Below are 14495 nucleotides of genomic sequence, written 5' to 3' on the forward strand. Positions count from 1 at the left end.
ACGCAAAAGGTTCGTAAGTGCAACATTAATTGCTTATTAATAGGTGAAAAGACATGTTTAAATACCGCATGATAGTATTCCTTTGAGGTTGTGTGGAAGTTTATGAAAGCCAAAATTAAGCTTTAATCATTCAGACCATGTATCAACCACATTAACATCCTTAATAATCCTTTTAGACAGTCAAAAACAAAAAGTTGGATTTTTTTACTATAGCATTTTGACAATTAATTATTATAACAATCTTAAAAAGTTGTAGGGGATCATGTTCAAGATGTTCAAGTAAGGAGTCTGGTACTTCTGTCCGTAGGCCTGGGTCCAATTCTCACAAATTACCAATTGATGTGTTTAGGCTGTCATCAACATTGGCGAACCCATTTACTCGGAGATAACCTTGAGTTATGAATTTGACTATGAAGAAAGTTATCTCTAAAGGGAGAATAATTGTTTCCACGTTTATTGTTATTTATCCAGTAATTTCAATACAAAACTATTCATAAGGAATGTGGGCCAAACGTTGTATCTACTATCTCACGTTGAAGAAAGGTGAAATATCGGCATTACAAAGGAATGAAAGGGCGATGGTTTTGAATCAAACAAACGAACTGTCTAAAGCAGGAAGGATAAACTGACTGAAGAGCTAACGATTGTAAGGATCAAAGACTAGAGTTTAGGATATCGATTGTTGTTACCGTTGGTACGCGTTCTACCTGTATATCTTATTTTAGAGGGTATGATAAAACAAATTATGTCCTGTGAAACAGTCATTCTTGGATTCTAAATCCTGCTTCCTCAAACAGAATATTGGATTATTTTAAATTTTTTCTACAATGTCAAATATTTGTCTTGTATTATTTATACAAAATTTGGATACTGTGTTCCGGGATGACAAAAGCAGCTTGGATTTACCATAATGTAGATTGCCGTAATAATTGTACTCAGTCAATAATGTATGTTACGAATATGATAAATGTTATACTAATTTGAAATAACAACTTCGCCAATATTTCTGAATTTTTAATTTGTATGAGGCCTTTCGACAGCTATGCTGGCATCATCAGACACATCACAAAACTGAAGGTTATGTTTATGTTTACAAATACAATTATACATTTTAAAGAATGTAACATATGGGTAGTTAAAATTAAAAACTATTCTGTTAAGTACATTTAGCTAAAGTTACAAAAATAAATCATATATGCCTCGTAAAAATTAAAAATTCAGAAATATTGGCGAAGTTGTTATTTCAAATTAGTATTAATTCCAATATTAACAGTTCTTCTTGAAGAATGATAAATGTTGGTTTTTTATTAGCTGTAAATTTTATGTGTTAGGATTTCTTTAAGCTAACAGATGGTTAATGGTTTTGGGATACCTTCCGTTTTATCGTAATATATTAATGTGTATATGAGAATATAGTTACAGTCATCCTTTTGGGCCCTCATAGCTTAAATAATTGGAAAGATGGTTTTAAAGTTATATAAAATCGGCTTTTGACGGATTTCCCATATACCGTATGTCTTAAGATAAGACGTAGACTCAGGACTGAATGTTTACCACGAATACAATTGAATGAAAACTTACCAAACAGCAAAGTGAGACGAATGTTTAAACAAATTGGAGAGCAATAAAGGTAGGCAAACGCAACCTAAAATCCCCGTTTACATGAAAAAGGAGGAGTCAGGGTTTGAAACCTAGTGTCAGCCTTTCTAGCACAACATCGCTACTCACGGTAATGTACGGGAATACGTATATTACCTCCCTCCGGGTTAGTGAACGATTTCCTTTAGATTTATACTTCCTTAAGTTTGTGTTCGGTAGAAATAAAATATAAAATAATAGGTAAGACGTAAACTTTTAAACTTACTATGTTAAGTGATTACTTTTTTCTCAAACCATGAATTACCCTTAAATAATAGCACTAATAAAATGGATTGAGTGAATTTTTATAAAGAGTAATGCTCAAAGGAATAACCTTAAAATCTTGTTGTACACCATCTATGATGATTATAAAAGTATACAAACGTTCAATACATTTTCACATTTTTCCTACAAATAACACAAATTTAAAAAAATTGTGTCGAGGTCATAAATGTGTCTAAAATATTAAAGCAACTTTGAGCCGACACATTCCAAAAGACTGCCTAAGTTCAGTTCAGAATTCATTAACCTCCTCCACCATGCAGGATGTCACGAAAGTCCTGATGTCGCATTGTGTCGGCTTTCTTTTCTACTCAAGATTTTAAAATACCGGTACGAAGAAACATTGTTTTAATAATTATTCATATGTATTCTCACTACGAATTACCAATGGATGTTAATAGGGAAATCAATACGACTCTATTGAATTATAAATAGTAACTAATAAGGCTTTACTCTATTCGAGTGTTACAATAAGTATTCTAAATAAATAAATAAATATAAATGCATTTACAGTATTTCCAAGCGTCTCTCAGTACAATTTAACTGTTTTACAGAGTAAAATATTAATGGCATTCTGACATTAATGCCCGTTGATGTATACAACATATTTTTATCAAACTGCTTATCTACATGACCGTAAAATTCATAAAATAACTGACTGTAAATCAGTTATGGAAAAAAACTATGGTAAAAAACTTATGGACATGTAGCTATGTTATGTCACATGTTCTTTACTTACTTTACAGCCAGAATGTGAAATCATAATGAAAGAGTAAGCGTATCGTAGCCTCTAGTGTCTAGAGCTGTTGTTTCTCATTTTCCAAGACCAGAAACTATGGTTAAGAGCTCCTAAACATTTCTCAGTATATGTTAGTTCTCATATTTCTGAGAGCAGAAACTATGGCTTAGAACTTTCAAAACCTGTCCTAGGAGTTGTTAGTTCTTATTTTCACGAACGGAACTATTGTATACGGTTGCTAAACCCATTCTTTTGTATACAATATACATCCACCCGCAGCTCAAGTGATGTTAATAGAATATATCATAACAAGAGGCGATAGTAAGTAATTCTTTATCAAAGACGGTAAAGATTAATTTTCACAGGTGATAAACATATTACGAAAACAGGCCATTTCGCTGAAGTGTAGTGAAATATTATATTTCATCACTACGGCCTAATGTGACTCTCTTTGCAATGCAATGCAAATAAGCTGTATAGAAGTGATTCAATCCTTTCGCCTATTACGGTTGTGTTACAGTACATTATACCATTGATATGTCGAGCAATTGACAACAACTTGCTGAAACCTTACCTAATAAATTAATCGATAAATAATTTCGATCGGTCCAATAGCCACAATCAACATTTACAACACTTTACAACAGCTGATTTTTACTCCCGATGGACTAAAAATGATTTTTCCCTAGAGAGGAAAATGCTACTTTAGACCCGCAACACATGCATTAAAACGGCTGTGTTTGCTGCAGAATGACGAAAAATCTATTTTAAATTGTACAAATAATTAGACTGTCTATTATTCAAAACAAAATTTAACTTTACGATTTTAAAATAAGATGATGGCTTGCATCGAAGGTAGAAACAGCTTATTCTCCTCTGAACCCCAAATACTAAATTACATAACCTACATAACAATAACGTTGGATACTCATAAAATTCAATAAAAATAATATATAAAGTTTTGTTAGCATTCAAATCACTTGTAGTAGATATAATAGTAGTTTACAATATCTTTTTCCTAACGTAGTGGTCCTAGTAGTCCTGTTTAGGCTGCCAGTTTCAGCCCTCAGATGGAGTCAACATCAGGCCACAACGTGACAAATTTTATTCATTTAGAACACATAAGTTATTTTCCTACAGCAACACATGAAAATTCAAACACAAACATAGAGAAAACATGTACGTTCCAATAATTTGAGCCAGCCTAAGCTGTATACGTTAAGTATTTAATAGTTTTACTATTCAATTCAATAAGCAATTTATTAAAAAAAATATTGTCTTCAGTAACAAGTTTTTACATCTTATTACTGTTAAATTACAAATTAATTTTCAATATTGAATACAATCATATGTTGTTATATCAAATTCTATTATATCAAAGCTATAACTTAAAGAGTCCTATGAATGCAAGCAGTTTAATTAAAATACACAGTTTTAAATAATCAGAAAACTCTTAAACAATTTATCCAACAATAAAGTGTTTAGAAAACAACTTGAACACATTTGAGACTGTGAAGATGAAATACAGAAGCCAAAAAATGATGATTCAGAAGACAGCCAATATGACAATAAAGTTATTATTATTCATGAAGAAAATTTAAATTCTAAATTAATCAAGACAACAAAATTTACCTTATAAAATTATAATCAACACATTTCAAGAAGATAACCACACGAATTGTAAGTAATTTCATTCATTGTTATAAAGGATTTTTAGCTCCTTTGCATTATTTTTCAGTCAACTGAACCTGTTTATGTAAATTAAATTAATTCAGTAAAAAATACAGTCCACTTCTAAAAAATAAAAAAATTGTTTTATCTCAATCTAGTTTAGCCATTAAGATCATTCAAAGAACCAAACTATCAAACTTTAATGACACCACGATTGGATATGGAACTAGAGAAGAAACAGTTTGTGAAAAATAATCTAAAACAGGCTAAATTTCTATATGATTTTTTAACCTAATAGAAGTAAAGTTTATAAATTGCTCTTTATGTTTTAGATTTTAAATCAAGACTTTTTATTGTAAATTAATAACTTTATTCCTTTAATTACTGTCTAAAACCAACGTAATATATGAAAGGTAAAGGGGTATTGTATTTTTAGTTTTTCCTCGCAAAATATTTTTGAGCCCCATTGAAATGCGCAATTTTGGGGCAGGTCCCTTCGTTTCACTATAAAATATCAGACGATATGATCAAAGACATTGTGTCATAGTACAGTAGTTGAATACATGTCCAGATTAATCAAAAGAATCTCACCGTTACAAGAGTAAGAGAATTATTATTTGCGTTGAAGGGATGGGAAGCTTCTACTCTTCTAGACCCCAAATACTTAATTGATATGCTGACTCATCTTTACATTCATCATTGAACCCTTGAGAAGTCCCCTTTGAAAAGAGAAATGCTTTGAAAGTTTCAATAAACACTGACCGTAATGAATCTTTCCGCATTAAACAAGCATATCGAACCCTTGTTTATTTTGGCGAAGTTATCTCTTTGATTTTCTCGTTACAATTCGGCTTTATTAGCATTGCATGGTGTTGCGTACGTTACCATTTAACTGATACTGCGAATCATAGCAATAATATTACAAACCATTTTTAACTAACCTAGAAACTAAATATTTTTTTCATCACTCCGTAACGAAAGTAACTATTTTCGATAACAGCTGACATCAATGAAAGTAGTCGTTTCCCAAGCTCTAATTTAGGGCGAGGGAAAATCGATCAGCTGATTTTCCCTCGCTCCAAATTTACTTTCCCTCGCTCTCAATTAGTTCTCCATTTATTCACTACACGCGCTAGTGTTTTGTTATGGTTTAATTTAATGATTTGAATCAGCTGTATGTATGGTTCAAAGTTGTTTTGTTCTTTTATTTTGATATTTAAACAAAATGTATTGAGACATATTTGTAGGTTTTCTTTTAGAAAATTGTATTTTATTTTATTTAGATGTTCAATCAAACTAATTGAGAAATAAAATAGTTGTAATATTACTGAGGTCTGCTATTCTGTTTTTGTGTATTTTTGCGTTGTGATAAAAAGTATCGTTCATAACTCGTACAGAAAGTTATTATCCGGCACTTGCTCCATTATTCCCGTCCTCGGCTTCGCCTCGTTCGTGAAAATAGCTCTCACATACTCGGCTTCGCCTCGCACGTGGAATTGATGTTCCCTGTGTTCGGCTTCGCCTCACACAAAAACTTGAGCGCGCGACGGAAAATGCCACTTTCGGTCCTAGTAATGAAATATACTATTACAGTCAAACAAATATTTTTCGTCGGATTGATACAAACCTGAGTTCTCTCTGTGGATTTATTTAATCCATTGTTATTTGGTTTAAGTTTCAACTCTTCATTCTTTATCGTCGGGAGAGTTTTTAAGCAACTACATTGACGATCGCTTGCAATATGGGTAAATAGAGTTTAAAACCGTTTATTACAGTGTACAAATGATATTTATATAAAATATAATACGTTTTTACATAATAAATGGGAATATTTTACCATATTCCAAGCTGATTAGAAACACGTTGCTACAAACTCAGGGTTATTATTCAAAGTATTTTTATTAGAACGGGCAGAAATATTAATTTTCCGGAAACATAAACCACACTGTAGTTATAGTACAACGTTAACCTTCGGCAATAGATTGATATCAGCGTAGGTGTCTTTTATTTAAGGCTAATAGTATTTATATATATATATCTAGAAAGAGTATTTTATTTTATTAATAATTGTGGGTTAGTAGGCCTATTAACTACAGTTTAAGTTCAGTAACTATATATTAACCCACATCTAGTGGAGGGAACACTCGTCACGACTAAGGATAAGCCAAGTCAACAGCTATACACGATATGTGGTTGACGTTAGCTCTATTGTGTACGATTACACCCGTAATACCTCGGTACAATGGGATCCGTGTTGTACGCTTATCTGCAGTAAGCACCGTCAAACAACACTACAACAATGTCATGTGATCTACCGCAATTCATGCTTTCAAAACGTACCTCTCAATATATTTTCTTCTGATGATGGCCTCCTATAAGTACGCCTCTGAAATATTGTTATACTAACTGTTTGTGTAACAGATTTCTGTTTGTGTTGTTAAGATTTGTTAAACAGAAAAGGGTGCATCATATTTATTCTCTAGGACTGACAGGGAGTTTAACATGTTTATAGTGGTCAGTTACTTTCTTAATGAGAAACATGGTTTAAATCATCCTTTTGAGATGAGTTTCATAATATTTTATAGCTTTGAATGACGTTGGGGTTTTTATTATAGCATGGTTTATGCTTATTCTTGTTCTTTCTGATGTCATTTTAACAGTTTTAAAACAGTATATAAACACCTAAATAAGAAATAAATATCCACTGGAATTCATCAAATATATCAGTTGAAATGCAAAGGTGAAATGTTGTGTTTAATGATCAAAACATTATTAAAAACGTAACTCTTTAGACAGCACAAAGAACCGATCTTAAATTGGCCAGATAAGATTTTGTCTCGACATTCTTCAATAAAATAGTATTTTTCAGAACAGCATACTTCTTTCTTAGCTAAATATACTAGCTTATATTCTTATGTCTCCTCTTCCCTATGTGCTGTTAACAGGGAATGTAAGGGACCATGCAATGTGTTTTAAACTAGCACTTAATGTCAAGGAATTATATACAAGTTATTTATCGCAAATATATTTTGTTAACAGCATTTAACAAGGCCACCTACCAAGTCTAGGTTGGTAAAATTGACGTAGCTTAGGCACTTGGAAAATAAAATGTTTATATTTATACAATTTAGAGTCAAATTTTATACATATAATCAAAAGTTTTTTCCGTCAAGGATAAAAGGATAGGGAGGCTGAGATATTAAGCAAAGTCGAGATTGTTAGGCAAGAAAAGGGCATCGATAAGAAAGCTTGACAAATCGTTGGAACGTGGCCGGGTGACAACACGATAACGTGCATTTAAGTTGAGAAGTGGAATGAATCCAAATCTAATCATGAGGGAATTATTTGCTGCACGAATATCAATTCCTACAAAAGATAATGTTCATGGACCTATTTTAAAAAATTTTATTTACGACATGTTATGCCGTATATTAGTGTTATTAAATCTTTTTACGGTTAATATACGAGTTACGTGTCATTTAAATGTAAAATGCAATGTGTTTTTCATTTAATAACAATGACATATTTATTATTTTATTTCAAGCTGACTCATTGCTAGTCTTTGAGTGATGTTGTTCTATATTCTTTGGTTACGTTACAACATGCCTTTAATTTATCATCCCAACGATTTTTTACTATTTTTAAACGTAGGCCTAACCGTAATATCGTTTTATGTACGATAGTTCTCAAAATACATTCTAATATTAATCGTATAGCATATTTGAGATAGATCATTAAAAAAAATTTTAATCACTCATTGCAGGCAAACTCAAATAGTTAAAACGTTCAAGGAAAGAGAAACATAATTAATCATTGAGTTTCAGGAGCTATGTCTTGCTACACAATTACAACTTGTAACACATACTTTGATTGCAAGTGGCAAATAAAGTTGCTTGGATTTTAGCATGCAACATACGTTCTAGTTCTTGTGAATTTCAGGTGAAGTATTTGACGAATGATACACTATTTCTATTGATATAAATCCTTAACAAAAGAACAAACTGCATAATTAGAAACCTCGACACGTCCCTCAGTTAAGATAACCAATGAGGTCCCATTACGGTAAAACACTACGCTGGTTTGCGTTATCGGGGAGTTTGGTTTTATTGTTTGGGGCGACTAAATGAATAGTCCTGTAGTCCTCCGATTTGGGTAAAAGCCTATTAAAAACGAGGACGTCCCTGAACCCCTGACTTGAAACCGTGAAGAACGTCTAAAACTAGAAAGTACTGCTTCAGCTGATTTTTTACGATCGTGAGAAACGTTTTCTTTCTATTTCTACGTGATCGTAGTTTATGAAAAATAAATCGAACGAGCTTTGATATTCGTTAACTGTGATTAGTTTTGCCTAACTATTCTAAGCTATATAGGAAATATATATATACAGTATTAACGAATTGGCAACGTCGTCCCTCATCATACTAAAAAACCATCCCTCGATGATAAAAAACAACGTTTTGAGGAACTATTTATTAAAATTTACTGTTTGAAACAAAACTAGTTTTAAAGCAATAAGGTTAGTTGGTTGGATTATGATTAGAGTAATGACTGTTTATGTATCTAAAAAAATTCAGCTCATTACTTAAATTAAAAATATATCAAGATTGTTCAACAAACTCGCATAGTGTTTATATCGATTTCATATCCTATTACTTTTACAAAATCTATTTATTTATTTATATTTTGTGCATGAGTTATATTTTAATAGATTGTATAATTAGATTTTGGATACAGAATGTTATATCAATGGTCAAAGATTGTATTTTTAAAAACTGTACTTCAATATTCTTCTATTGTAGTAATAAGTAAGAGCTATTGATGTGACGGTGTTGCTCAGTTGAGGGTAACTCTGCCACGGACTGGTGGTTAAATTCAATTCTCTAACGTGCATTAGACATTAGACAAGGGTATTTTTTTCCAGTTTCTGGTAGCCTAACAAGAGTGTCTCTGACGGAAGTGTATTATTCCCAGATGTTATCAGAAGGTATAATGGGCGCCGACAGCTGATAACATCTCACTCTCAGCTCCTGGAGGGCGCCCCTATCAGCTGTGATCTGGAGCCACCCACCACTTTGGCGGCAGAAAAATGGCGGGGATTGAAACTATAGTGTATTAAGCTTACCCAATTGATCCGAATCTGTATTTTCAGGTGGAATATACGGGACTCAAGTTAAAAAAATTAAATAAAAAAAACACAAATAAAATGTTTAAAATGTTCAAATGTTTAATTTTTATTTAAATATAGTCACTATCTTGAAATTCGAAGAAAAAAGAATTAAGAATTATCTTCGTATTGTCTTAAATAGTTATATGAATTCTGACATACAATTATATGTTAAATTTGGAGGGATCGCACGTGGTTCGTGACATATTTGATTAGAATAAATATATATTTTATTATTTATTTCAGAAAGATGATCCTGTATGCATTACTATACCAACTGTCTGTAAAAGTCACTTTGCTGCAGTATTACCAAAATGATAATATCTTAAAATATTTGTATTTGTGTCTGCACCAATCACCAACAATTTAGAATATCTAGTAGTTGAACATTATGCTGTGCGGCGAAAAGCTTTCGGATTTATAAACCCCAAACAAATAAAATTCTACAATGAAAGTGGTAAATCATTCGTTCAGAAGATTGTTTCTTGTTTCGAATGTCTACTAAGATATCCGACGAGATAGACGTTTCTGTTCTGATAAGGTCTTCCCAAGTCGTCTTATCGCTTCCTATCTTAGCTAACTTATGAAGGTGTTCTACGATTCAACACAGATTTCTTCTTAATTATCTACCTTTCACCTTGTTTTCTAGTTTGTCCCTAGTGTTTTGTAGCCTAGACATATCTAAGTCCCAATCACGATCCTTGCATAACTATTTTTGGACGATACTTGCTAAGATTTCAGACTTAACAAAAAAAGAACCCCAGCAAAAACAAATATTGTAAACGTCAAGAATAACAAATAAACATTGAGCTAAATAAAATACGACCACACTTGGCAGAATTTATTATATTACTCTTATAAGTTATATGTTAAAATGCCGTCCGTAAATGTTGAAATAAGGTTATATGCATGTCTGGAATGAATTTCTTGTAAATCTCGCGATATATTGGTGTTTGTTACTGTTTGATTGATGTATTAAGATGCAGCAAGAGGAAATTAAGACTGGTATAAAAATAATAAAAAAAACCCTTCGTAGTCATTTAAACCTCCAAATCGTTACTTTAATGTTGATATCTTATTACAATAAACTGTCGAAACCCCACAACAAACGAAAGCACACCGTTTAGTTTTGTAATTTTAGAAATATGATTGGTATTATTAAAATAAAATATTTCTGTCATTTAATGAATGTTGATATACTCTAAATATAGGCACCTCAATCTTTATTATTTACTGATTAGAACATTTCTTCAGAACCAAAAATATTAGCAAGGCTGCAAAACACAAACAAGGGTCTACAAACACCCTTCTATGCTTATTTAACCAACTCCTAAATGTGGAAGGGAGACAACACCCTACATTCATTAGATACTGAAATGCCCTTTGAAGCTATAAATAAAGGCTTAAAGCACACTGTTTCTTTATTAGTATTGGCCTAATGCATTTTAGTTCTACCTACCTACCTACCATCTTCACAACCTACCTACCTACCTACCATTTTCACAACCTACCTACCTACCTACCATCTTCACAACCTACCTACCTACCTACCTACCATCTTCACAACCTACCTACCATCTTCACAACCTACCTACCACTACCACACAGCTTATACTACAAATCAATTAATACTGGTAAGACAATTTATATATAAATATATATAAATATACATAAAATAATAAAATGAAGGCTCAATAGAGCAATGGGGGAATTGCGGCACCATCTTCAAACTGAATGCTTCGAATTTTGCGTCTTGTTCCTCGAAGTCTAAGCGAAACTGCTCGAATGATGGAAAGCTGGCTTTGGATCCTTAACCATCCAATAATTTGGGAGTATGTTTTTCTCCAATTTACTGCCAGGGCCTCGCTTGTTCTCCTCTGAAACCCTTCATATATTCACACAGCTTATACCATAATTTGAGGTAAGTGTTGATGGTCTTACATCTTGATTGTATTTTAGTTCCAAAAAGGTTGAATGAGTTCCTTTATTTGTTTGAATTAAATTGCATAAGCTTGTAAATACGTTCCAAACAAGTATTGTGGTCACAGTAACATCGCTTGGACATAAATAAAAATTGAGCTAGGGAGCAGCTCTGAAATTCCATGTCTTTCTGCTGGAAATCTGCAATTTCTGTTCTTGGTTAACAATGAGTCGTGCCATCTTTTCAGTTTCACACCTAACAACTATTAGGGGCGTGTTGTGACCTACAGCTGTGGTTTAGGAGGGTGTTACTCGTAGTATCCGGCTCATCCCATGGACCCCTGCTGTGACTTGTAGATCTCCAGTATCACCATCACAACAATACACTGAGCCTTCGAACATGATACTTCTGACAACTTACCACCAACCCCTGGTTTCTACTATTCATTGTCGCTCTGTGTAATGTAACTGTACCTAGTCATCGGTTGTCTGCATGTAGACCCTGTTATGACTCGACAATGACAAAATATTCAAAGTTGATACTAGTAGTAACTTAAAACTAGTATTTTGTTAATTTTCACGACTATTGCATTCGTTATCTTAGTTTATTAGGCTTCATTACTTATTGTGTATACAATAAGCAACAGTTATTAAACACATTTTTTAACTCGCTATGTATTTGGGCTAAACATATCACAATGCAGTAGCGAAATGCTTGGCAAGTATTCTCTAACAGGTAGGAATGAAAGGAATGACGAACAAAAGAGCAATTATCTCATACAGTGCTTTAGCAGAACAGTTTGTTTAATTTTATCACCAAAGTAATGACATAAATTGCAAAACATGTAACATGAGAAGCTTAAAGTTTAAGGACTTCCTATTTCATCTTTTGTTTGCTTACACCAGTAAAAACGTGCGAACTATAACATTCTCAGATTTCAACCGAAACAAGCAAATAGTTGCAAATATTATTTAGACTCGATACAAAATTGTTAATTATTCTAAAATCATATTAAATTACCTAAATTTATTAAAAACTTATGAAATCTAGTTTTTAAAAGAAAGTGTTATAAATATTAAGATTTATTATCTTTGCTCATGATTTATATGAATGCATCAGATTATAAAGCAATTTCTTTATATTACATTAAGAGTTTTGTAGTACTTCTTCAAGTTAACTGCCTGCCAAAATCTGCCTTAGAACCAGTAATTTTAGATATATTTTGTAATGAAAACAGAGGGAAAACGTTTTTAGTTACAAATAGTAGTTGTGCATCATGGTGACCTCGCCTAAAGGTTTTGTAAACTTGGCGGAGCCAAGCTGTTGTCCTCAACATAATTTTATTTAATTTTATTAGGTTTTAACAACTCGAACCTAAAAGAACAAGGACGTAAAGTTAAATTAGTCTTAGTAAACTAATGTGGGAAATCATGAAATTTCATAACTGATATTGTGAAATTAGATTTTTTATCAATTGTGGGAACAAATCTGAAGTATACTGTACATCAGGCTTTAGGTAACATCGTGGCTACTTTTGTTTTCAATTTTTGGCTTTTGACAATAACATTTGTCAACGAATCTTGTGTCAATATGTTATTGTTTCCTTTATTGATGTTTCGCGCTTTCATCTTTTCATGGTTCACCCTTCTTAAACTGCCAGGGGCGGGTCTTGGTCTCAGCTGCTGTTGAAGCCCCACGGAGAAGTTCCAAGTTTGGGTTCAGGTATCACAATGTTGTATCCGAACCTAGCCGGTGCATATATGATGGAGCAGAATGTGAACCTTGAGGCAAACAAACAATTAACCCAACCATTGGTCTTGGACATTCGTAGACGAAATACCCAATAACTAATTGAGTATGACAACGGCATGGGTAAGGACAGGTTCCTTGAGCATTAATCCCCTAAACATAGACTGATAACATTATACAGTATGTTGCCACATTGTTTGTAGCAAGTTACTATTATTATCAGCATAGGATAACTGTTAAGTGACGATAAGCTAATAAGGCATGATAAAATGTTATATGAAGTGTAAAGTTGTTAAAACCTTAAAAGTCCGTCCATGTTATATTGGTAGTTTTGTGTCACTAATTTAAATGTAAAGTGTGTTTACATTCTGTCATAAAAATCACTAAAAGGAGCAATATATTAGCTCCTTTAAGTTTGTTTGGATCACAATAAGATATAAGCTAACCGTTTAAATGAATACTATTGATTGAGGCAACTAAATCAAGAATCGACAATACACAACCAAACGCTAATACAAAATTTTAATTTGACTTTATATTTCATCACGGTTTAATTTTTCTGTTCTGTTATGGCTAAACTTACATGCTTTTAATTTGGAGGGATCAACATCCTTTTTATTAGACCAAAGTATATAACTTTCAGCCTAGCTATATTATGGTGTTCTCTAGCACTGAACTATTTTATATATCATTACGGTAGTACAAATTTGATGTAGAAATGTAGAGCGATGAAAAGAGTAACAAAGAATGTGATCTTATCTGCTCAGCTGTTTTGCAGTAGCCTTTGTTTCATTTAATAACCTTAGACTATTGGTGTAGTTTAAGAAAAGAACAAGCCATATTGTTGAAGTGTTTGCAATAACAAACTGAAAGTTGTACATGGTTTTTCTTTATTTCTTTTTATGTGTGATTATGATGTAATAGTCCAAGACAGTTAATATCTGATATATTTAAACGATTTTTTATAATACTACACCGAACATTTTACTTGTTTTAAGTTTATGGTTAAGTCCAAAAATATAGAGTTTTAATTAGGATCTCTTACTCCACATTTGGTATTAAATTTAGTTACATGGCAATGGTAATATGGTATTATATTTAGTATTATAACTTATGAGACAGTTTAGCAGGCCAATGCACTGCATACTGATGAATAGTAGTCGTAATACGATGAATAATTATTTTGGTAAGTTGAAACACAAAATTCTAAAGTGTTCTTGTTCTATTAATGTGTTTTTAATCTTGAAACACAATTCGTTACTACCATCTTAGAACTTACTTTCCTTTTCAATATAAGCTAGCTTAGTTTAACTGTTGGTAACTTTTAAGCT

Source organism: Macrosteles quadrilineatus, unplaced genomic scaffold, assembly GCF_028750875.1.
Source record: "Macrosteles quadrilineatus isolate MER2022 unplaced genomic scaffold, UCM_ALF_1.0 Scaffold_1__1_contigs__length_201487025, whole genome shotgun sequence".
Lineage (NCBI taxonomy): Eukaryota > Metazoa > Arthropoda > Insecta > Hemiptera > Cicadellidae > Macrosteles > Macrosteles quadrilineatus.